Source organism: Athene cunicularia (genome assembly GCF_003259725.1).
Source record: "Athene cunicularia isolate RWA chromosome 2 unlocalized genomic scaffold, athCun1 chr2_part1, whole genome shotgun sequence".
Classification (NCBI taxonomy): Eukaryota; Metazoa; Chordata; class Aves; order Strigiformes; family Strigidae; genus Athene; species Athene cunicularia.
This window is the reverse complement of record NW_020799095.1, coordinates 70461247-70477615: the sequence shown is the minus strand read 5'-3', so window position 1 is coordinate 70477615 and position 16369 is coordinate 70461247. Positions and strand designations below refer to the sequence as shown.

The 16369-nt window shown below is 35.2% G+C and overlaps 1 protein-coding gene across 4 annotated transcripts in view; it reads right to left on the bottom strand.

The window, feature by feature from the left end:
- Positions 1-16369, bottom strand: part of CDH12 (cadherin 12) — a 393880-nt gene that overhangs the window by 137515 nt on the left and 239996 nt on the right. The window lies entirely within an intron of this gene.

Genomic DNA, 16369 nt, shown 5'->3' with positions numbered 1-16369 from the left:
ATGGGAATAGTGAGGTTGTGCCATGTATCCTCATGCATAGATGTGGCCCACTCCTTTGGTAAACTATCTTCTTATTCAAAGGAGCCTGTGCAAAATATCACCTGTTACAAATTAATGTATTTCGGTTGGCACCAGTGGAGCTGGTTTGATTTACATCCTGTAAAAGCACTGGCTCTCCCTCTGTATCAGTGCCTGACTGGCATTCCGATGGCTAAGTGAGAGTATAACGTTGATGCCTGAAACTGAGAAATGAGGGAAGGGAATCTGAAACAAACAGGGGTCTGGGGAAAAATCATCACAGCCTTCAGCAGCAGATATCTGTATTCGTTTTCGAGGCAATACTTATTTTTTAACTCTGAAAACTAAATGAAGAAAAGACAACATTGCAATCAAATTCTACATTCTTGCTATTTCATTATGCAAGATCTTCATTGCTGTAGTTTATTAAAATGGTAAGTACAGAGTGTGGTGGTTTTTTTAGGTGGCATATACGATTGTAGCCTTTCCTTTCTGAAACAGGAATCACTGTAAGAATATCAAAAAGATCTGCATCTCTCTGGATGCCACATACTGACAGAAATATATTATTTTGCCCTATGTTCCCTGGTGTATCTCTTCCACAACATATATAAAAGATCGATGCATGAAAATATGAATTCTGCTGTATGAATAAATATAATAAAAATAGATACTAGAGATTTAGGAAGCCTTTAGATGAAACATGCTATATCTATAACCAAATTTGTAAGACACCTATTAGAGCAGAGTTTATAATTTCTAATGAATGCCTAATTATATTTATGAAGATAATATCTCTGAAGATCACCAGATAACCACTGGACAACAAGTTGAGAACAAGCAGGAACTTTAGATTGCAAAGTATCACTGAAATTAAGCTATTGGCAAGTTTAGATGTTTTCAGACTAAAACGAGGTGTTTATGCTTTGTGAAGTGAAATGAATCTATTTTCTTTCTATAGTGTATGAATGTGATCCATTTTCTGTTGAATACACTCTATAGATGTCTTAAGTTGCAAGGTATAAAATTATGATTGATTTTCCTTACTCCTGTTAGCTACATGGACTTCACATGAAAATACCATTAGTATCAGAGGACACGTGCTTGGATAACAAATTCAACATGATCAGTATATGATATTCCTCATCTTATCTAATAATGGCTCATAACATTAAGGATTTTTTTTTTTTGTATTGAGATTTAATTTCCCATGGAAGCTATAGCTATAGCTGCTCAGTTACATGACCTTTTTTTTCTCTCATAGGAATTACCCTACTGATGCCAGTTGGAAAGCCTCTGTGTAGGCTGTAGCTATGAATATGTCACAAGGAAGACAGTGTATGCCATTCTGCTTCTGAAGTGACAGATAAAAAGACAGCTGCCTGTTGACGGCCGCCATGGCAAATAGGGGCTATGGAATGACGTGCATTACAGGAAGAGATCATGGCTCTGAGCAGTTTCCTACTCCTTCCCTTGGTGGAATTCATTTCTCCACTCCAAATGTCTGGAGCTAATTGAATTGCCTTGAACTTCCTTATATCATACTGTCCCATCTAGATAAAGCAGTTGAATAGCTGGCTTTTGTAAGCCTGGCTCTTTTGAAACTAATTATGGAAAACTTAAACTTCCTGCTGGAGTTGCTCTTTTCAGGAGGCAGAAACCTGTATGAGGGACAGTAACTGTGGAACAGAATATATTTCCACACAACTGCAACTAGGAGAAGAAATATATCTCCAATTATGTAGTCATAAACATCTATAGTCATAGTAGCCATGAAGCCAGTTATCTCCTACTGTTAATCAGTCCCTAACACAGAAACAAGTGGTTAGGGGTTAGCTGACTTCCATAGTGGTAGAAATGGTGCACACAGAGTGAATCCTGAGCCTGACTCTGGCTCCCTGACTCAGCTCTGCAAAATATTCAGAGATAGCTTCTCTGGAAAGACAAAGGCTCAGTATAATTCCTAGAAGCACACCCTCCATAAAACTCCCTAAACTAGGTTTACCCTACTTTAGGAAGCCACAATTCTCTGACATGCTGAGACATGAAAGGACACAGATCACCATACAGCCCCCCTGTTGCATTACCCCGTGGTCTACCTATGCTGAAATATTTTCTGTGTATATATCCCAAATAATAATAATAATAATAATATATATATATTTAAATCACTGATAAATACATAAATCTTAAGTACTTTTAATGGGAGCTCTGTGATAAATCAAAAAGAACTGGTTCCTGTAGTTAGAGCATGAAAAAAATATAGTAGTAGGGTCTCCTTTTTGACTAAACACGTCTCTGGAAACATATGCTGAAAGAGTATCAGTAAAAGTTCATTGCATTTGGAGAGGTCAAAGATTCTAAACCAATTGTAAAAGCTTATGCTTAATTTGTCATTGATTGGAACTTTAAGTAGCAAATAAATCTTCTGCTATTTCATTTTTTATTTATATCAGTAGGCTGTTCAATTCCAGTCTGATCTAGGGGACTTTTAGAACAAAGGCTTATTAAATTCTGTTGGTGCTGATTTAACTTTCTTTGTTTTGATATTTCTGGTTTTTTAAATTATTATTTCAAATTTTTTTCTTCACCAACTGCATTCCAAAGAATATAAAAATTGTCTTCCTCTTGTATTTAAATTTAATTTTATGTTAAATACAAAAAACTTGTTCTGTAAATCACACTTGCTGTGTGTAAATATTGACAGTTAAGGTGTCTTTTTTTGTTTTATGATGACACACTAGAACAGGAAGGGAATGACAAAGTAGAAAGATTTTACCGCAACCTGCTTATCACTGTGACGTCATACTATCATAAACTATTTGACCACTTATTTTTTCCACATAGGAAAAAAAAAAAAAATCTTCGTTTTTATCACAGAAGTAAAAAATACTAATTTTAACACATCTATTAAAGGGATAATTTTACAGCATTTACAGTCACAGAATTTTATGAGTGAAATAGAATATATTCTGAATTTTTAATCTCTTCATTTTAACTAAAATTAACCCAAAAACCCCAGGAAAACAAACATACCACAACCTGAAATAAAATCCAAATAATTTAGCAATCATGAATCAGTAAAACTTAATGTATATGAGATATAGAATAGAAGGTGCAACAGAGAAGCTGAAAGTCTTCTTCTGTGCCCAGATGTTTCAATTCCAAGAAAGTGCAATCATGAGAATCATGTTCCAGCTGCAAGATTTCCTCAAAAGAGTATTTTTAAAGGCTGTACTGAAATCGCTTTTTCATGCAGCAACTGTCAATTTCCCTCTGGTCCCAGAAGAAGCATAGAAAAGGGTTGTGTTGTATGTATTTCTTCCATTTTGCTGAAACATTCGAAATGGTTTCAGGTTAAATATTCCTTGGGTATGAAACTGTAACTTGCTGTGCATTTGCTACAGTGTTGAAACAAATCTGCAACAGATAGAAGTCTAGGTATAACTGAAATAATAATGCAATAAACAGCAGTCCCTGCATTTTTTAAAAATACTTGCTGAAGCTGGTTTCTGGTCTGAACAACTTATATTCTTTGTCTAAAGGACCAACAAGAAATTGGTAAAATACAAGCAGTGATTACTTAAAAGCAGAGTAGCAACTTACAAAATTTTTTTATCTCAGTGTAAGTAGGTTCAACAAATTAAAAAGAGAATGAAACTAATGAAAGTAATCTCATTAATTACAGAAAGAGGAGCAGAAACATGTTTTTGAGGTGGCTGAGTATATGTGATCACTGTGGAGGAAGTGGAGGAAGAGGAATGAAAATGCTTAAGGATTGTATGCCTTGCAGGCCTGCTTGTGCATCACCATCATGATGTTTGTACTGCAGCATACACCATTTCATATTCAGAAAGACAACTGATACCAGTGGTGGAAGCCAGGACATACTGGCAGAGGGAGAAGGCCTACTTGACAAAAAGGTTTTATTACTTTCAAGCTCCATTAGAAACAGGGAAAATTTTATCGGTATTGTTAGCAGGGGTATGAACTGCATTTCCAATTTCAGAATGTTAGAAATAATAAGGAAGGGGTCATATCTACAACTTTTTACTCAATCGAATATAATTAGGCTCTTCAGGAATAGTACCATTCATATCAATAGAATATATATGAGGTGGTATTCATGATATTAAAATGTAGTAAATAACAGAATACAATAAATAAACCAAGCAAATTGGTACAATACAGATAAGTGACACTGCGTAGTTTGCATTTTCTTCTAACTTGACTTACAGGAAAAACTTTGGCAGTTTTGCAAAAATAAAAAAATTCTCATTCAGTAGAGTCTTAATTAATCGATCTTTAGATGGGAGAAAAGTAAGTTCTTATGACACAGGTTAAGTGTCAGAATTCATTCTTCAGGCTTGGATTATTTAAAACAAGCAGCATTTATATGGCACTATGCAGAACTGAATCAAATCACGAGAATCCTGTATATATTGTAAGTTATGGACACATTCATATTTCACATATCATTAAGCTGCCCTGTGCAAGAATATTGGTATGCCTTCTTTTTAATAAAAACGTCACACCTATGTACTAACAAGCAAAAGAAAAATATCTTCCACAGCTCAAGCCAAAATAATTTCTGCTCAAATGGAGTAGTTTCATTATAAATCTAAATGGTGATTGTCTCTGCTGGATTGTCCCAATGCAATTTTTTAAAAAAATGTGTCAAGTTTACATGAAGTTACATTCTAGCTATGGCATTTACTTGCAAAATTTACTCATGTTTTTAACGGATAAAGAAAAGTGTTTTTTTAAGAATCAGTAGAGAATACAGTATAATAGATGAAGAAATTAGGAGTTTTATAATTTGGAACAGAAATGATTCTATGGCTGTTGTAAGATCTCTGTTTTCTATATCTGTGGCTGTACTTTTCTCTACTGATGAGATGAAAGAACAGCCACCTCTGCTGCTGCTAGTGGGGATGGAGAAAGAAGAGAAGAGCATAGAATCGTTCTACCCCAGAGAAAGAGGGCAGCAAGGTTATTGCTACAGAGACCTTGGAAGAGGGAAGAAGCAGGAAGCAAGGTAGAAGAGTTGTGCCTGGGTGAGTTTATATTCCCTCCCTTTTCTGATAGTGCTCCTCAATGAAACAACAGAGGTGTTAATTTGTCCTAATCTTCTGCATATGGTTCTTCCAGAAGTCCTGGGGAAAATAATTTACAACAGCAAAATCTCTCCAGGTTCCAGGGAAGCCTAATTGTGTCCATAAAGCTTCAATCTTGGCCTCGAGAAAGTCAATGGCAAAACTCCCATTGTCTCCAATTTTATTCAATAATAATTAGGGCCTTGCAAGTACTAGCAGAATACTCTCCTGCAGAGTACTAGCAGGGTACTCCCCTGCAGAGTGACAGTAAACATTTTCTTTTGTTTAAATTCACATACTTAGGTAAATTTTCCTTCTACTTTTAAGTTTTAATGAACTGAAGATCTAAAAACAGAAACCACAAAATTATTCTTTTTTTTGTGAGGAAATCATTCACCATTTCTCTCTTCCTCCCTTGTCTCTAATTTTTCCAGAACGTCAAATAAGACTATTTGATTGTTTCAATATTGAAAAGCTGGTATAAACTTAATCAGATAATGCTTTTTTGCAATGTTAACAATAAACTTCCAGATAGACAGAAATAATTGTGAAATCCTTCCATTGGTGCAGGAGTTACTTGTTATGTGATAGGGGTTTTAGCCTTTTATTAATGTTCACAGAAGTAAGGGTTCTTTCACTGACAAACGTTGCAGCTATTGATAGCTAAATTCATCTGAATTTGCAGGAGCTGCTAATTATGATCAAAGGAAGTCTTATTTACAAAGGGAAGCATTTTTAGTAATTTTCCTAAGAAATATTCCTTTGGTGTGATAGGTGCACACGCCCATTTTGAATGTAAGAACAGAATTAGCTATGAAATAATAATAAATTCATTGGCTGGAGACCTTCTAAACATCAAACATTTGCTGTCTGCCCTTAAGTTTTCATGGATTTGCAATGCTGTTCTCTCTTTCATCATCTTATAACACTTGCTCCAAATATAGAAACCAGGATTGAGAAACATGTTTGTGCCTCTCTAAAAAGACAATATAAACATGACTTATGAGAAAGAACAAATTTCTACTTTGTTCTGACAAATATTTTTACTCGTGGAATAATAGAGAATCTCTACTGTGGATAAGGCACTTCAAGAAAACATACAATCTATTGAGGGATTAATTTCAACTATACCTGAAAGACATATCTGTAGACACTACAGATTTGTTAATGAGATCACAGAACGCTAGTACCTATTTAGAATTAGATCAGTTCATCCTGAACTAATTAGCGTCTGTTAATAAAACTCTAGCAATATTTGCACCATAAACTGAACTAAAGTTAACAATATAGGATAATGTAGTCTAATTTACATAGGACAAAAAGTCAGTTACTGAAAGAATCCAATTCATTCAGGAAGGTAATACATAAACAGAGTACTTTTGCTTAAACCAGTAATTACACTTATAAACTAATGAATTTGTCAAAAATTAGTAAGTCAGAAAACAGTAGTTATTTCTGTTGCTCATTTTTTTGGAGGGGAAAATACTATAGATATCAAATTACTGAATCTGTGAAAAGATAGTGTTTCTCATTCTATTAACAAATTGATTATTAAAACTCTTATTTTCATTGCTAAGTTATTTGTTTGAAGATCTCATTTCTTTCAAGAATATCTGATGATGATTTATCTCATGTATAGATTCAATGCAGTGAAAACTGCCTACAAGGGTATTCTCTTGTAAGTATTTCTTACAGTAATCAAAGAGTATTTCTCTCCAGAATTGAGGCAAGCTGTATTTTCCTATCTCATTCAGGAGGCAAGACCTACCTTCTGGACAATGATGATAGTGTGTGACTATATGAACCTAGCAGGTGCAGCCTCTGTAAACACAGCATGCAAGCCACCCGTGGAAAGACATGTAAGGCTGTACTCTGTAGTACTGCACTTTATTTACGTATAGGGAATAACATGTAACTGCCAAAACCCATATCCACAGCAAGGCACAGGTCTATTTGTACCAGCCACATGCCCCATAGAGCTTGTTCTATTAAAGTAACAATAGGGAGCTTGACTCAGTAAGAACAGAAGAAAAAGGCTTTATGCAGAGCTTCCCACTCCTACCCTCACCTTCTATACCTGCACAGGGAAACAGCCATTCTTGTTGAGCTACTATGAGATCCAATTTAGAGCTACATCCTTTACTCTAAGTCTTTTGAGAGGCTGGCTTAGGGGTACGGAAAGAATATAGCATTCACTTGTAGTGGGCCTTTTTAAGTTTTCAGAATAGATTCATCCCTTGCTGGCACCCAGCTGGCCTTGTTTTGAGTGCTGCAAAATACGCTTTGAAAAATCATCTAGCACAGACAAAAGAAAATATTTAAGTAAAAATGGGCTTTTGATTTACTATATGTGTTCCTTAAAAGTGCATATTTTTTCAGTTTAATGATACATTTACAGGAAGCATGAATTGGTGTTGTGGGATGCCAAACACCTGTCACAATGAAATTTTATGCTATGAAATCATGAATAAACTATGTGTCAACTTTTAGCCTTAGCAGGATGATGTTCTTCTGTAAGAATTCAACTGAATACTAACTTATTGTCTATAAATATTATTTTAAAATAGATAAAATTAGTGAGATACCCCTGCCAAAGATTTTAAAATTCATAAATACATCAAGATTTCTTTGTTAATTTGTTCATGAACTGAGTGACTTAGTTGGACTGGGCTTAGCCATCATGATTAACAAGACATTATAACACCAATCTCACATAAGATAAAAGTAATATTTAAATTAGTTTGTTTTAAATAGTACTTCGAAGTAGTGGGTTTTTCACTACTGGAACAGCTGGTACCTGAAGAAACAGTAATTTACTTTCCTCCTAATTTGATAGACCAGCTGCAGCTAGTAGTAGTGTAGCATTTTTGACTTCCTGAAACATCTGTTTTGTAGTCAACTGTGTTAGTACTGTGGAACCCTGGTGACAATTTTGGGGCTTGTGTGAGTCCTTTATTATCAGCACCATGGAACTTATCATGGAATATGGAATTCCTTGGGATTCTTCTTTTTCATAAAAACTCTAATCTTTACCTACACAAATTCATTTTTAAGTGTGAGATGAATGCAAAATGGAATCTGTATTTTAGAAGAGAAAACAATGGGATAATCTGAAGACCTTTCTTTATTCAACAAATAAAAAATTGTTTTGTCCATACATGTAAAAGAACCTCAGTAATTATGATTAACCTCCCCCTCAAAATTACCCTGATACATTCCCTCTTTACTGAAGGAAGTCTGCCCTCAAAAGGCACTGTTTTCATTTTTAAGAAAGAGCAAGAAACAGTTTCGGAAGACAGAAAAAAATTACACAGAGTGGCTCTCCAACTTGTCCATGATCTGTGAATGTCATGACTTTGATAGGCACATGAATAGGTGTTTCAGTCAGTCTGGGCTGTACAAAGAACAGCTAAGAAGAGATACATGTCTATCTCTAAAGAGGTTACAGAGGAGACATTACGTATCTCATCTGGAGGATATTTCTCCCCGTGATTGCAGTGCAGCATTCTAACATAGGTCCCTCCTCAGCACAGCAACACAGAAGCACCAGAATCACTGACGGAAGATTGTAAGGTGCTTCCAGACGACTTCCCAAAAGTGCAAATAAACCTTTGTTCTCCCAGTATTATCAACTATGGTTTGTGTGCTGACGCTGCTGCTACACCTACCCCTCTCCCACAGCAGAAGTATTTGTGTCGTGCTGCCAGGGCACCAGGCACCAGCTCTTTCTCTACTTGGTCCACAAGAACTCCTACATCTCCTTGCTGAGCAGTACTGCCTGCTGTGAAAAGGATGGAAAAGCACTTTTTCCTGTGGATAGGCAAAGTAGTAAACTAGTCGTGGCAACAGCAAATTCACAGCACGTATCAGTACTACAGGGAGTATGTAGGATCTGAGTAGCGATACCCTGTCAAGGTCCTGGAGGTATTATGGGTGTTGACACAAGACATTTAATGATGTTCAGGTTCTACAAATCCACGTTCATATAACAGCTACTGATGATATCTGTACATCAATTAACAGAGGGTATTAACAACCTTACTTTCAGGAAGGGAAACACAAAGAAATAGAAGGGTACAACGTAGCCAAATGGTACAATTTGTAAACAGAACTCAGTGGAAATGTACTGACTTTAATGGCAGTATTCTCTTTTAGCTGCCTTCCAGCACAATAACAGCTCTTAATGAAGAGCATTAAGTTAGCTTATCATTCAAGTCACAGAATGGCAAAGAAAGATCAAAGAAGTGAAGCAGAATAATCTAACTTTATACAACTTCAGCCAGGAACACTGAAGAAATGATGAAACCCAGTAACTCCAACTGATTCTGAAGAAGAGTAGAGATGATGATCTCGACAGAGAACAACTAAAGCAAACTTGTCCTCCTCCCATATGAAACTGGGACAGTTCAATGAAGGTTTAAGCATGAAAACACTAAAGGTCAAGACAGTAGAACCAGAGGGCCTATGAGAAGAAAGTTTGGATCATTTACCAACACAAAAGTAAATAAACAAATGAAGTTTCCCCAGCTGTTGGTTTTACACAAACAAACATACACCCACATGTTTTCCATAATCCTGTTTTAGAGTTGTTCTCTTCCTGCTTGGACATGGAAGACAAAAAAGAAAAAAGACTAAAGAAGAAAATAAAAAGTAATATGATCAAACACGTGTAAATCATATGCATTACTAATGGTGTTGCAAAACAGCCTGTAAATGTTTCCAAAAGAATGGGCAAATGAATTTTACATAGCCAAGTATTTTAAAAATAATGCATTTTATGAGAATCTTAAAGGAAAAAACAGATGGCATTTTAGACTGCATTCTACATACAAGATTTCTCTATCACAAATTGTGAATAATGTATGCATCCTTTCTCATCTCTTTCCTACATAAAAAGTTTTGAAATATTAATTTTTGTAGTTTACAGAAAATTACAGTGAGTATTTTAATGAGCACATATTCAGGAGAAAGTATGGGACTCCACAGGAGTAAATATATTGTTAAGAGCATAAACCCATATTTAGAAAATTACTCCTGTTCTCCATAACTTCTTTTACCCTTTTTTCACAACAAAATTTTTCTCTTGAAAAACTCATTTTTGAGTTGGACTATTTTATTTTTCTTTCTTATTTAAAAAACCCCACAACCCTAGACTTCATGTTATCTTTCATTATTGCAGTGAAAAAATCTATTTAAATAGATCATATTTCCTAAACCAAATACATCAACAAATTATTTTTAATTTCTCTGTCATGATTCTTATAACTTTGCATTGCTTGTTTCATGCTTTGTTTTATCAATTAGGAGCAAGTAAAAATTTATTAAAATTGAAATCTCTCAGTGACTTCAATATAAATTTGATCTGTCTCATAATTTTTACTGTTTGTATGCTTTTTTCACCTTGTGAAAAATAACAGCTGAACATGTTCTAACAAAAATCAGAGAACTAACCAAAAAAAGAAGGTATGCGGGCAAATTTAACTTTTACTTGGGCTTTATTTTGTACTTGTAGTCCCTCTGTAGACCTCATGTGCAAGTCATTGACATTTTGGGGAATATATATGAGTATATATATATATATATACACGCATACACATTTATGTACTAGACACACATACATAAATACACATTAGACTCCATCAATATAATTTGGGAACTATTTCTTTAAAAAGTGATTCAACAACACAGCAGGATACATAGATGAGCAAGCAATGGAAAATTTTGCTCAGGCACCTTCTTGCTTTTGCACCTTGGAAGCTCATTTCTTCTAACTCAATAGTGTCTCTCTGCTCTGATTTTGTGCAAAACATGTAAAGACCTATTTTCTAGTACCTAGACTTTTCAAGGATTATAGACTATGAGAAGTGTACATTACAAGCATGAAAATATAGCATATTTATGCATATAAACTGTATAAATATAAACCTTAATATAAATACCACAAAGAGCTACTCCAAAACTGAGACCGTACTCTCCTACTTTATATTACTATTCTGCATAATTTATTCCTTAACTTTTTCACACTTAACTATATAAATCGCTTAGGTTTGTCTTAAAAGGATTGGAAAATTTAACTATAATTTAGGGGAAGAGAGATGAATAAACATGCCAGCACTCACCTAGCCTTGGTTGTGTTTCCATATCTATTTTTTATTAGACATGAGCTGTACATATGTTAGCAAGTAACATGAACCAGTAAGAGTGAATCTAAAGCAGCTGATGCTAAGGAACAATGCCCACAATAAATGTAGCGCCTTTTTTTTTTTTTTTTTTTCCTGTGGACGAGATCTCATCTGGTTTGATGGACTAAGTGCCAATTCATGTAGTGCATCCTCTTGGCTTATTTTTATCCAGAAGTGATCTAGTTTGTACTCTTCAAGACCTATCCTGATGTGAACAAAAGTACAGTAAAACTGAATGATCAAGAGATTTGCCTCAGAAATGCACTTTAGATAACAACGAAAATGCTCATGGAGGTTTGCTAGCTGTCAGGTATTGCACAAATGCCAGGATTCTCTATTTTGAGAATCAAAAAAGAATTTTTTAGGAAAGTTCCAATTTATTTTATGGACACAGCTCAAAATGGAAGTGGGCTTTAGTTTATATTTGTATTGTAAACAAAAGCGATTTGTCTTTAAGTAAAGATACACAGCTTATGTCAGCTGATTATAAGCAGTGGTGGCATAATGTGAAGTAAACTGGATTTTAACAGGAAAAAATGAAAATTTACTTTCGAATTCCTGAATCTGAAGATAATTTTCCTGAAAAGGATTTGTGTTAATAAAGTCTGTCAAAATGTGTGTGGTATTGGTGGCATTTAGACAAATGTCACTATTGTCTTTCTTAGTAGCCACTGTTTTAGATTCTTGTTCATCTTGTCCTTTACTTATTAACACCCATGAATATTAAGACTGTAAATGACCTTCAGCTGTTTAAATACATGATACAATGTCAATTGTTTTGCAAAGTCCTTGCATAATTTTACCTATATTTATCTTTGTAACTTACTTTATTTTCCCACAGTTTGAGCTACATTACTGGAAAGTAACACTGAAGATAGATTACTGAAGCAAATAACTTCTGTGTATTTATCTAACTCATAGCATACCATATGTCTCCTATTAACAAACATGGAAATAGAGCCCACACAGAGACACCAAATGAAAGAATGTTTCATTCCTTTCTTGTGGATATTGGGCAGAAGGGTTGCAGTTTTGTTTTTTTTTCTCCAAATAATACCATTTTATATTTTCACCAATAATACAAAATTATCTGTATAACGCATGAAATGTGATCAAATTCAGTATATATTTATTATCTTGTAGGCTAATTATACCATTATTTTTTACAAGTTTTTAACTACTGATATTTGGTGACAATTAAAGAAAATGAGCAGCCTGTCAGAATTATTTAATACACTAAGGAAGCCATTACTTCAGAATCAGTCTCTGGGGCTGGTGTCCCTGAAGAAACATGTTAATCCATTCTAAGGAACACAACTGAAGAAGCATAAAGCATAATGCAGATAGATTATTATGAGCACAATACTTTTGCTTGCCTGTTTCTCTGTTATTTTAAAAATTTTGTCATCTAGTGTGATGATCTATGAATATAGCAGGGTAAGGAGGAATTGACAGCATCGCCCCATTCTCCCATTCCATCTTTCCTTGAACTTACTTCACCTTGCAGTCACAGATTTGACATTATTAATGTTAAGACTAGGAATAGACTTGGAAACTAACTATTTCATCTAAAGAGCATTGCATTGACTGGATGTGGAGAAATTTAATCAGTAATCCTTTATTTCAGTTCCAGGTAGGAAGATATGCCCAGATCTCTCATTTACTGTGTTGTTCAGCATAGTCAGCACTCTACTTATCAACTCAGACAATATCAAACTGTAGACCACTATTTACATAAAAAAACCCCACATGTAAATATAATTAAAAAATCAGAAGGATGGACTTTATTGTCTCTAGGGTTTCAATATAATCTCGATAATTTCTTTGACATGTAATTTGGTCATTCCTCCACTTCAGCTCCCTACTTATGGAAGAGATCTAATACCTTCTTGCCTCACAGATACCTTAGTCACTGTGATGTTCAGATGCCTTACTGATGATGCCCCTAAAAGCACTTCTTTGAACCACAGTACTTTATAGAGATGGTAATAAGAGTAGAAGACAGAAGAATTCATTTTTTGTAGGATCAATTACAATTTCTTAAAAAAAAAAAAAATCCTCCAAAACAAATTAATAGGTTACACATTTATTTATTTTTTAATTGACAATATATCTATTTTTAATACCCTGGGTAATAAAATTATGCTATAGTTGCTAGGAGGCTCATCTGGTAGAATTTTATCCTCAGCTTGTCAAAAAGGGAATGATGTAACAAGCACAGTTCAGAACCAGGCCTTACAATAGCTTTCAGACATGGCAAATGAAGCATTGCAATGAACATGTCAAAATGGTAAAAAAAAGTAGACCAATCTTATTTGTATCCCACATGAAACAACTTTTTTTTTTTTGGTTTTGTGTTTTGCGAAAAAGCCAAGATTATTGTTTCTAACATAGATAACAAGGGTGTTATTGCCCTTTAACTTCTCAATAATACCAAATTAGTCTATCAGCACAGAAATTGCTCAAAAGAAATAAATACTGTACTTTTTAAAAATGCCACAGTAACACATAACTTTACGGAAAAGAAATCCTCAGTAAAACTGGCCAGTGTTTCAAGTTTTCAGTGTCTTTATTACAGTTCTTAAGCTGCGCAAATGCTGTCTGTCAAAATTCATTAAGCTTACACTGGAATGTCCTGATTCTGCAAACACTCATTGATTTTTTTCTTGGACTCTACTGCTGGCGTCAATTAGGGTTAAACTAGAAGCAGTTACCTGCTGCTGGGCTGATACAGCTGGATTTGACAGGCAGGAGCTATTAATTGGCTTATATGATAGTGATGAAAAAGTGCTCTCAGATTCTAGAAGATATACATTGCACTAATAACTTCAATGAGATTTTTTTTTTTTTCTTGGCTTGCTCTTTGACAGTTTATGCTTCAGTTCACACAATAAGGAAAACATGTTAGAGCAGTTAGACTGCCCTGCACTTTTAAAAATGTAATCCTTGATTCACATCAGCCATAATACATAGGTGTCTATAAACTGACGGTTTTTGACACAGTAACTTCTATTAACTATTGAAATCTGTATTTTGACGCCCCAAAGGAAATGTCTTTAGTTCCAGCATTATGAAACACTAAAAAACTGTAGTCTCTTCAACACAGTAATTCTACATCAACAAGATACAGGAAAAAAAGACTCATCATCAGCTGTGATCAACAGCTTACTCAGACATCACTGCTGAAAAGCAACACCAGAAAAAATTGAATAGAATAATCTCAGCTGAATGGCACAGAGTCATCAGTAGGGATTACGGTTTACTCACTGACAGAATCACAGGGAGAAAAGTCTTCACTATTTAAAACACATTTATTGACGTTATCCTCTAAGATATTGGAACAGAAAATTCTCATCTTGCCTCACCTTAAGCTTCTTTAAAGGCTAAGTGGAACTGAGCAGCAGAAAAGCACTTTTGAAGACCCAGTGAAGTAAATAAAAATCAAAAGGCTGATGTACACATTCCTCACAGGCCTAAAATCTAATTATTCAACCGGTACATAAAACATCTACTCTGCTTCAATTTACGCAGTATTAATTTTGCATGTAAAGACCGTATGCAAACATATAAAGAACTCTGAAGTTTTTTGAGTTTGCAAGATAAACAAGGACTCCTTCCACAGAAGTAAAGCAGAAGGTAAGCTTCCTTTCATTTACTTTTTGCTTTTCAGCTTATCAGGCAGTCCGACTAACACGGCATGATTTCAACTCTTACCCGCTTTAAGAAGTCATCTTAGTTTCATGAAGTAAACTGCAAAGTATGATTTAAATGACCTATTGCATTTTCAAAGAATGGCATAAGATTTGTAAAAAAAGATAAAAACGTCACAGCAAGAAGACATATGGGAATATTTACACTTTTTATTTGTCTGTCTTTTGCAGCCATGTTTGAGTTTGGGCTTGAGTGCAGGCACCACTGCAGTTCAAGGGCTGTCACATTCGTGCTGCATGTAGATGACAAGCTTGCTTTGGAGGTTTAATTGCACCTGATCAAGTCCCCTTCTATCCCCAAGCTGGCCTGAGCACAGATTGAGCTGATTCCCCCTCACCTGGAAGCAGAGAGAGAATCACACAGGCAGCATGGAAAACGTGAGTGTGCAGGCTGCAGCACAAGCTCAGACCCTCAGCTAACTTCACAGTAAGTATAGCTGCAGCCAGGTGTAAACTAAGTGTTCAGCGCTCAGGCCAAATTTAAGAGTTAAGAGTTCCTCTGAGGGGCCTGTAGGGGGCCTAAGCAGGCTCAATTCTTTTTAAGGAAGATCCTCTGCCAGCTACTTGGATGAGAAAACTAAAGAAACAATTACTCTGAAATGGAATGTAGTATGAGATCTTGAAAGGCGCTAATATTATCAACAATATCACAAACTTCTTGCTAACTGGACATTTTTCTCGACATTAGATTAGGATGCTGACCTGCACAACTGTCTTAAATCTTTTGGATCTAATATTATTACTAAAATAACCGTATTCACTAAAAAATCAGTACATTGCTACATAAAGTACTGCAGATGTTTGCATTTAACATGTAAGGAGTAATGTTTGTATTTTCACTAGGAGAAATAATATTTAAGGAAATATATATTTTATTTAGAACTGACTGTCCAAACAATTTTCAACAAAGTGAGTCACACTACTGGGGAAAAGACCAATACAAACTCTTCTCACTATTTTCTCCTAGGTGGAGGAGAACGTCTGCTACTGTCAGTGGTCCCCACAGAAGAGTGGTGTGCTGCATTGCAATCAAGTGGCCTCCAACCCAGAATTCTGTCTCTGGCAATGGCCAAAAGTGGATACATGGAGGAAAGAACTTCATCACATAATTTCCGAGACTCTAGAAATTTTTGGAGACATTGGTGGTGACTCTGTAGTTATTTGGCTTTAGCAGACTGAATTTTCATTAACTTTCTCACTCTCTTCTCACACACATGAAAAACTCTTATCTATCCAGAGCACATTTTTGCATGGAGATACCTATTTTGGATTTATACATTTTGAGAAGAATCACTTTCTTTTCTTTGCTTTGAATGTGCTACCTGTTGGCTTCATTTGATGCCCCCTCCCCCCCCCCCCCCCC